Below are 8123 nucleotides of genomic sequence, written 5' to 3' on the forward strand. Positions count from 1 at the left end.
GTTTTATCTTTGTCTGGTCTTTTGAATTTGGAGACTAATATGATGAATTGTATTCGGAGACTAATCCTCTATTGTATTCGATGAATTTGTTGTTGCTGTGTGCTGCTGTCTGTATTCTGTCCAATAATATATTTTGTAACCTGTGCAAAATTCAGAAAAGTAAAAAAAACCTAATATTCATACTAATGGCGCATCACCACAAGGTGCGCCATTAGTATGACAAAGGATACTAATGGCGCATCACTACAGAGTGCGCCATTAGTGTGACAAAGCACATGGTTACGTATGCCCCCATCGGAGGCATATTAATGGCGCATGTTGTTCCATACTAATGGAGCACTACGTGGTGCGCCATTAGTATACCAGATACTAATGGTGCACTAGTGGTGCGCCATTAGTAAAAAATACTAGTGGCGTGATACTAATGGCGCACCAACAGTGCGCCATTAGTAGGCAAAACTGGTGCGCCATTAGTAGCCCTTTTCCTAGTAGTGGATTGTCCATTGAATGTGTGGGAAAGGCATCGTACCATAAATATCTATGCTATGTCAATTTATATATATAGTAAAACACATTATCCCTTTTGTCTATCAATAGAGAAGAACATTTGATATTGCCATTTAAGTTATTTCATATTGTACATCAAATGATATATTGGCCTACAATCTCTATATCCCCTTATTCGGGTGCCTAAACTCTATCTCTACCCATATGTTAGGTGGCCTAAGCAAGCGCACCGCGCTATCAATTGCCTATGCAGATACCAATTCTTCTGGATTATACAAAGCAGTTGTTAAAGGACATCGCAAAACTAATTTGGATTTTCATGGAAAATCAGGTAGCAGCAATATAGGACACTCCATCAGCATCTTGTTTCCTTGGTCCATGCCTCAAAATTCCTACTGAACTGTAGCAGGTCCGGTAATTATGTAGGCTAAAGTACGTATATGTGGTAAATAACATGCTGGGCGAGAATTTACTTGAAATACAAGATAAAATGTAAAAATTATATATATATATATAGACCTTAGGTCATGATTCCTTTTCAAAATGAAGGTTTCTATAACAGTTTTGTCATTGGATAATTATCATATATCACAGCTACTAATCATGGGTTAGTGCGGAGTTCTCTATAAAATATTTTTCCCACAAAAGGGAAAAAGAGAGAGTGCTCTCCAAACATAGAACAGAGCTGAATAATAGACTCCTACCAAGTCCTCTCTATGCAGCGAAAATATGGTTGAGGAAATCCACCAACAAAAACTAAATTTGCAGCTCACACTAAACAACATAGTTTTTTTCCTGAATTTACACTTGCAGTATCACATACCAAAATGGATGCAGTAATTACATGGAGTAATTATATTTTTGAAAAAGGGATGCTCCATGTATATTAAAAGTCAACCTAGTGTAATTTTCATTTAAGAATAATATAGCATTCACCTTGCGATATACTTGTATGCGTATTTTGTTCGGATCTCACTTTCTTCCCTATTATGTACACCCCGTGCTCTCCTCCATACAAAGTATATGTTGGCTACTTCAGTAGCACCTATCCATATCTTCATTTCGCTAGGAGATCTATTAGAAGAGAAGAAGTAAAGACTCTGTTCTTCGCCTTTATTGCCTATACATGCATACACATATTCGGTTGACAAAGCAAGGTTTACATTATAAGTATCATAACTTTGAAATAAAACGCGTCTCTGCAGCACTTCTCTTTGTCTCGGATGTCAATACGAAGACTAAAATTCTGAATTTCGGAGTTAACCTGTGCATGTCGTTCCCCCAAAACCCAAACGGCCACTGCTCCTTGCCATAATCCTGAACACAAAACATCAGAAAATAAGAATTATGCAGCTGGCAGAGAGCCTTGTCGGATGATCTGAGCTAACGCTGGAACAGAACCTATATGGCGACCATATGGGAGAGGGAAGAACGCAAGCCAAAGTTAAGGCGACGCAGTTAAGCAAGCAAGAAAGTTCAGAGAAATGCAGCGTAAAGTTCAGTAAGAAGCAAGAAATTATGTAAAGAGAAAGAGACATGTGAACTAATCTGGCAGCAGTTTTAACACATAACAGTTTTCTGAACATTTAACAGGACAACTATGTGCATTTGATAAACTCTGTACACTGGAAGTACGCGTCACTCGCCAATCTAAATGCCACATGATTACATTACTTCCACACTCTCCATGGAACGAATGTGTAGAATTTGGCATGTGTTGGGAATTGAAAAACATTGGATACAATATCGGTGACTTTAGCAGAAAGCAAAACATTGGTATAGTGATCAAACTATCCCAAAATGGTATTAAGAAATGAGAAATGGTAAACCCGTTAGCATTGTTCAGTGCTCAAACAATCCCAAAATGGTATTAAGAAATCTATCCTGGTCTTCCGGTTTATAGAAAGAAAAGAGACGGGAGTTTAGACAGACTTTACACAATGCTAATTCATCCACTAAGCTTCTACCGGAAATAAGCATGCATTGCAAATTTGGTAATTAGCTGTGTGGCATGTAGAACTATGGAGCATTCTTGGCTGTATATAATTTTCACAAGCTGCGATTGTTTTGTCAGGGACTCATGGCTGTATATAGTTTTCACAAGCAGCAACCCCTATATGACAACCTAACCTCCAGTGACAAAGCTATAAGCTATCTAATGGACCAAAATGAAGCTTTCGACATTCTGGACATGACTATCACCATTTTTTAGTCTCTTTGTGGGCTCTTCAAAATAGGGAAGAATACAAAGTTTCTTAAAAGCACACATGTTCAGAACCAAATGTAGATGAAATAAAGCTCAACAATCAATATGCTATGCTAGTTAACCAATTTAAAACAAATATGGAATAAAAACAGCTTGTACATACCCTAGAAATTGGTTCTGAACCTGCAATGCATTTTCTTCTAATTGTTGTTGTAGCGATTCCCATCAAAACTGTAAATGAGAGGTAAAATTCAGAAAACTCTTACATTCATGACCATAACTATTTGTAGTGATTCTCATCAAAACTGCAAATGAGAAGATAAAATTCAGAAAACTCTTATGTTCGTTAATATAAATATTCACATGTCAACTATATAGAAAGAAAAAGGCACTTTCTTTTCATCTAAAGGGACTTTACCAACACATCAATACCATGTATGCAATCTCGCAAGCCAGACAGAGTTAGATGCAAAGGTTACATGAACTAAGTGAACATGCGAAAATAGTAACCCCTCTTTCGGTGAACATACCTGAAAAATGACATCTTCGAGTTCCTCCAGAACTACAACTTCCGCGTTCGAGGAGCTCACCTCAGCTTGCAATTTCAGCGGACAGGGAGGTCTAGGAAGAAGAAACAAGTGGAAGAAAAGAAATAGGGGAAAAGAAAAGAAACCGACATGTCTTGATGCCTTGACGGACATGCGACCTCGGCAGGAGTGAGAGGAGGGTCCCAGGCAGCAGCAGCGGTGGCAGTGTGATACCTCAACCAGGCGGTGGCTACTCCAGCAAGGTAGATGGGGAGGCATGGATGCGTGGTCCGATAGAGATGCTCATGTCGATGAAGACGATGAGACGACACCAATATTTCTTTATCAAAGTTTTTTCATCAATTATCTGTAGAACATAAACAGAGAGGAAGGAGAACATGTCAGAATGCAGAACTACCTTAGATATTGAAGCATACAAACTGAAGGAGCTCCTTAAAGAAATTGAAAGAACAACTTGAAACTTGTGTGTAGTTTAAAAAAAGTTGATATAAATACATCTTGATCTCAATGTTTAAGAGTAACAAACACATGAATTGCAGGCCTAAATCTGCAAGGAATATTTCCATATCTTCTATTCCGAGATCAACTAAATATTGCAATAGGAAAGAAATGCATGGATAAAAAGCTTTCCTCAGACATCCCATACTTTTTCTGAAGACCTAAATCTAAAAAACATATCGCTAGTGATTCTATTCTCGGATCAAATCAAATAAATAAGAGACAAAGGGGCAGAGAAAGAGAGAGGTGAACCTAGGTATGCAGCCAACAGCGAGGAGGGTGCTGAAAGCGACTGAGAGCAAGGGGAGGGAGAGAGAGGAGGCCGACTGCACCGTCTTCTCTGCTCATGGCAAGGGGAGGGGGAGAGGGGAGGAGGCCGGCAGCACCATCTACTTTGCTCGCTCCTCTGCACTGGTCCAAACCGGAGAAGAGAAACCGCCATTTGAGGCACCCTTGTCTACCCTCCATCTTGTTCACCAGACGGTGCTAGACAAGGGGAGATAAAGCCCCGGTGTTTTGCCCCTTCTAAGGTGTCGGTGTACTAAAGTAGGGGTACCTTAGTATCCCGAACTTGTGCACGGACAGTCGCAGCGCCCCGCGGCAAGGCTTGCCGGGTGCCCGCCAAGATCCTCCATAGATCCTATTGATGCCATTCAAGAACAAAGTGTTTTAACTGAGGAGACAAAGCCCCGGCAAGAGGAGCCTGCCGGGAAGGACAAGGCCCCGGCAAGAGGAGTTTGCCGGGAAGGCCAACCAAGGCATTTCAAGGAGCTTGCCGCGACGCACCGCGCATCCCGGCAAGACCCGGCAAGCGACAAGCTTCCGGGCGCGGCAAGACAACGACCGCGGCAAGGCGCTTGCCGCAGCGAAGCCACCACTCTGCGTCCACGCTCCAGCTCATCCGTCAACGTGTCGCCACAGGACCGTTCCAGGCGCACGTGGCGAGAAGCTGTGCAGCCAAAAGGTGCGAGGTGGCGAGTGGAGATGACGAGATGACCATCGTGGCGAACGGTGGCGCCCCTAACGGTCGCTTTTCTGCACTGTTTGGGCGATGCGGACGGGCATTTAATGCCTTTGTCCCCTGCCGTCACAGTTAGGTAGGATCCACTGTAGAAGCAGTTGTACCAACCACACCTTTTACACTTTTACCCTTGCATGCGTTGCCACCTGTCGGTGACCCCTTTAGCCTATAAAAGGAGGCCCATGCGCAATTTAGAAGGGGTTCGACTCATTCGAAACCAGGACACTCCCACGCTCCCGAGCAAGAACATAATACAACCACAAAGCAGCAGTAGGAGTATTATCTCTCCGGAGAGCTCCGAAGCTGGGTAAAAATCGCTCGCGTGCTCTGCCTCGATCCGCTCTTCGTGCGCCCTCCGCTCCCTGCCGGACCGAAAGGGGCCCTGCCCCATAGGTGCTCGTTTCCCACGACATCTTTGGCGCGCCAGGTAGGGGGCGTCGAGGTTGTGTGAACCCGATCCGGCGTTCACGCGAGCCAGATCTTCATCTGTTTCATCATCTTCACCGACATGCCACCGAAGAAGAAGGCTTCACAGGTGGCTGCTCCGTCCACGTCGATCCCACCCCCACCGGAGCAAATGGGCGGTGGGGTAGACGCCGGCGGAGGAACGGGCGCCAACGAGGGAGCTAACGTCGTTACCAGATCCAAGGACAAGGCCCCACAAACTTCGGCATCCGTACACGCACCGCGCCCATTTCAGGAGGCGCGGGATCGACAGCGTCATGGTGCTCGCAGCACCATACTCGCGTTAGAACAAGGCCAAGCTGGTGGATCTCGGGGCGTTCAAGACCAGCATGCACGTCAGCATGCCGGCACCAGTGAGGTACGGTCGCCTGGACGGGGTACTGCTCCTTCCAACCCAATTGGAAGTCCGAGCATATCCCGCTCCTCGCACCGTTCACCGCCGCCACCGAAGACTCCAGAAGAAGCGTTGGCCCGAGCTCAATTGCTCCTGGATTACCCTCCATCGGCGGACAAGATCGACGATTGGAGGGCCACCATACAGAGCCTCATCGGCTTCGCCAACGGCGACACTCCACGACAGCCAGCTACATCGCAACCGCGGCAAGATTGCCGGACGCGAGCCGATGGCGACAAGACCGGTGGAGGTGCAACCACCGTGCACCCCCCGCCCCGAAGGCCAAGATCACCGACTCGCCGGGTCAACCTCGACACCGACTCCACGGCGTCGTCAGATCCACGAGCTCGTCGCGATCAACGCCAAGTTCTTCAAGAACGACAACATGAAGAGGCTCGCACCCGTATCGAGCGTCGAAGAGAAGCGCGGCGTCAGTCAGACCAGCGCGATGGGCCCGCTGTTGACATGCATGCGCCAGGGGAACCAGGCGACTTGCCGTACACGGTAGGTTGCCCTGCGTTCACTCGTGAGCTGCGGCAAGTCCAGTGGCCCAGCACAAAGAACTTCAAGCCAGATGTACCGAAGAAGTACGATGGCAGGTTGCATCCGTCGGAGTTCCTCAGCATCTACACCATCGCGGTGCAAGCTGCCGGAGGGCGCGACGAGAAGATCCTTGTGTCGGTGTACTAAAGTAGGGGTACCTTAGTACCCCGAACTTGTGCACGGGCAGTCGCAGCGTCCCGCGGTAAGGCTTGCCGGGCGTCCGCCAAGACCCTTCGTCATTCCTATTTACTGCCATTCAAGAACAAAGTGTTAACTGAGAAGACAGAGCCCCGGCGAGAGGAGCTTGCCGGGAAGGACAAGACCCCGGCAAGAGGAGCTTGCCGGGAAGGCCAACCAAGGCACTTCAGAAGACTTGCCGCAACGCACCGCGTGTCCCGGCAAGGCCCGACGAGCGGCAAGCTCGCGGGTGCGACAAGACAACAACCGTGGCAAGGCGCTTGCCGCGGTCGAAGCCACCACTCCGCATCTACGCTCCAGCACATTCGACGACGTGTCGCCGCAGGATCGCTCCTGGGGCACGTGGCGGGTAGCTGTGAAGCCCAGCGGTGCGAGGTGGCAAGTGAAGATGACTAGGAGGCCATCGTGGCGATCGGTGGCGCCCCTAACGGTCGCTTCCTGCACTGTTGGAGCGACCGGACGGGCATTAAATGCCCTTGTCCCCTGCCGTCAGAGTTAGGTAGGGGGCACTGTTGATAGTGGTTGTACCAACCCGAGTTTTTACCTTTTTACCCCTCTTTCTACGCTGCCACCTGTCGGTGACCCCTTTAGACTATAAAAAGGAGGCCCATGCGCACATAGAGGGGGTTCGGTTCGACTCATTCGAGACCACAACATACACACGCTTTCGAGCAAGAACAAATAGAAACACAAAGCAGCAGTAGGAGTTTTATCTCTCCGGAGAGCTCCGAAGCTGGGTAAAATCCCCCGCGCGCTCGACCTCGATCTGCTCTTCGCGCGCCCTCCGCTCCCTGCCGGACCGAGAAGGGGCCCCTGCCCCATAGGTGCTCGTCTCCACCACGACATCTCTGGCGCGCCAGGTAGGGGGCGACGAGGTTGTGCGAACCTGATCCGGTCTCCGCGCGCGCTACATCAACATCTTCATCGACATGCCACCGAAGAAGAAGCCTTCGGAGGTGGCCGCTCCGTCCACGTCGATTCCACCGCCGCCGGAGCAAACGGGCGGTGGAGTAGACGCCGGCGGAGGAGCAGGCGCCGACGGGGGGACTCACATCGTCACCAGGTCCAAGGACAAGGCCCCGCGAGCTTCGGCGTCTGCACATTCACCACACCCCTCCCAGGAGGTGCAGAATCGACAACGCCACGATGCTCCTAGCACCGTACTCGCGTTGGAGCAAGGCCAAGCTGGTGGAACGCGGGATGCTCAAGGCCAACACGCGCGTCAACACGTTGGCACGAGCGCAGTACGGTCGCCTGGACGAGATGTTGCTCCTTCTAACACTGTCAGAAGTCTGAGCATAACTCGCTCCTTGCGTCGTTCGCCACCACCGCCCAAGACTCTGGAGGAAGCGCTGGCACAAGCCCAGCTGCTTCTAGATTACCCTCCAGCGCCAGACAAGATCGACGACTGGAGGGCCACCATTCAGAGCCTCATCGGCTTTGCCAACGGCGATAAGCCCCGGCAACCGAGCACATCGAAGCCCCGGCAAGACGCCCAGGCGCGAGCCGATGCCGACAAGACTGCTGGGGGTGCCACCACCGTGCACCCCCCGCCCCGAAGGCCAAGATCGCCGACTCACCGGACCAACCTCGATACCGACTCCACCGCGTCGTCGGACCCGCGAGCTCGCCGCGATCAACGCCAAGTTCTTCAAGAACGACGACACGAAGACGCTCGCACTCGCATCGAGCACCGAAGAGAAGCACGGCGTCAGTCAGACCAGCGCGCTGGGCCCACTGTTG

At 49.5% G+C, this 8123-nt stretch overlaps 1 long non-coding RNA gene across 1 annotated transcript; it reads right to left on the reverse strand.

Annotated features, from left to right (window-relative positions):
• Window positions 1-1599: 1599 nt before the first annotated feature.
• LOC123134035 (uncharacterized) lies at window positions 1600-4471 on the reverse strand. Its single transcript, XR_006465477.1, has 4 exons — window positions 4012-4471; window positions 3244-3607; window positions 2877-2944; window positions 1600-1824 (listed from the first exon to the last, which is right to left on the reverse strand). It is a non-coding gene; the product is annotated as an uncharacterized lncRNA (long non-coding RNA).
• Between the last annotated feature and the right edge of the window lie 3652 nt (window positions 4472-8123).

Source organism: Triticum aestivum, chromosome 6B, assembly GCF_018294505.1.
Source record: "Triticum aestivum cultivar Chinese Spring chromosome 6B, IWGSC CS RefSeq v2.1, whole genome shotgun sequence".
Taxonomy (NCBI): Eukaryota; Viridiplantae; Streptophyta; class Magnoliopsida; order Poales; family Poaceae; genus Triticum; species Triticum aestivum.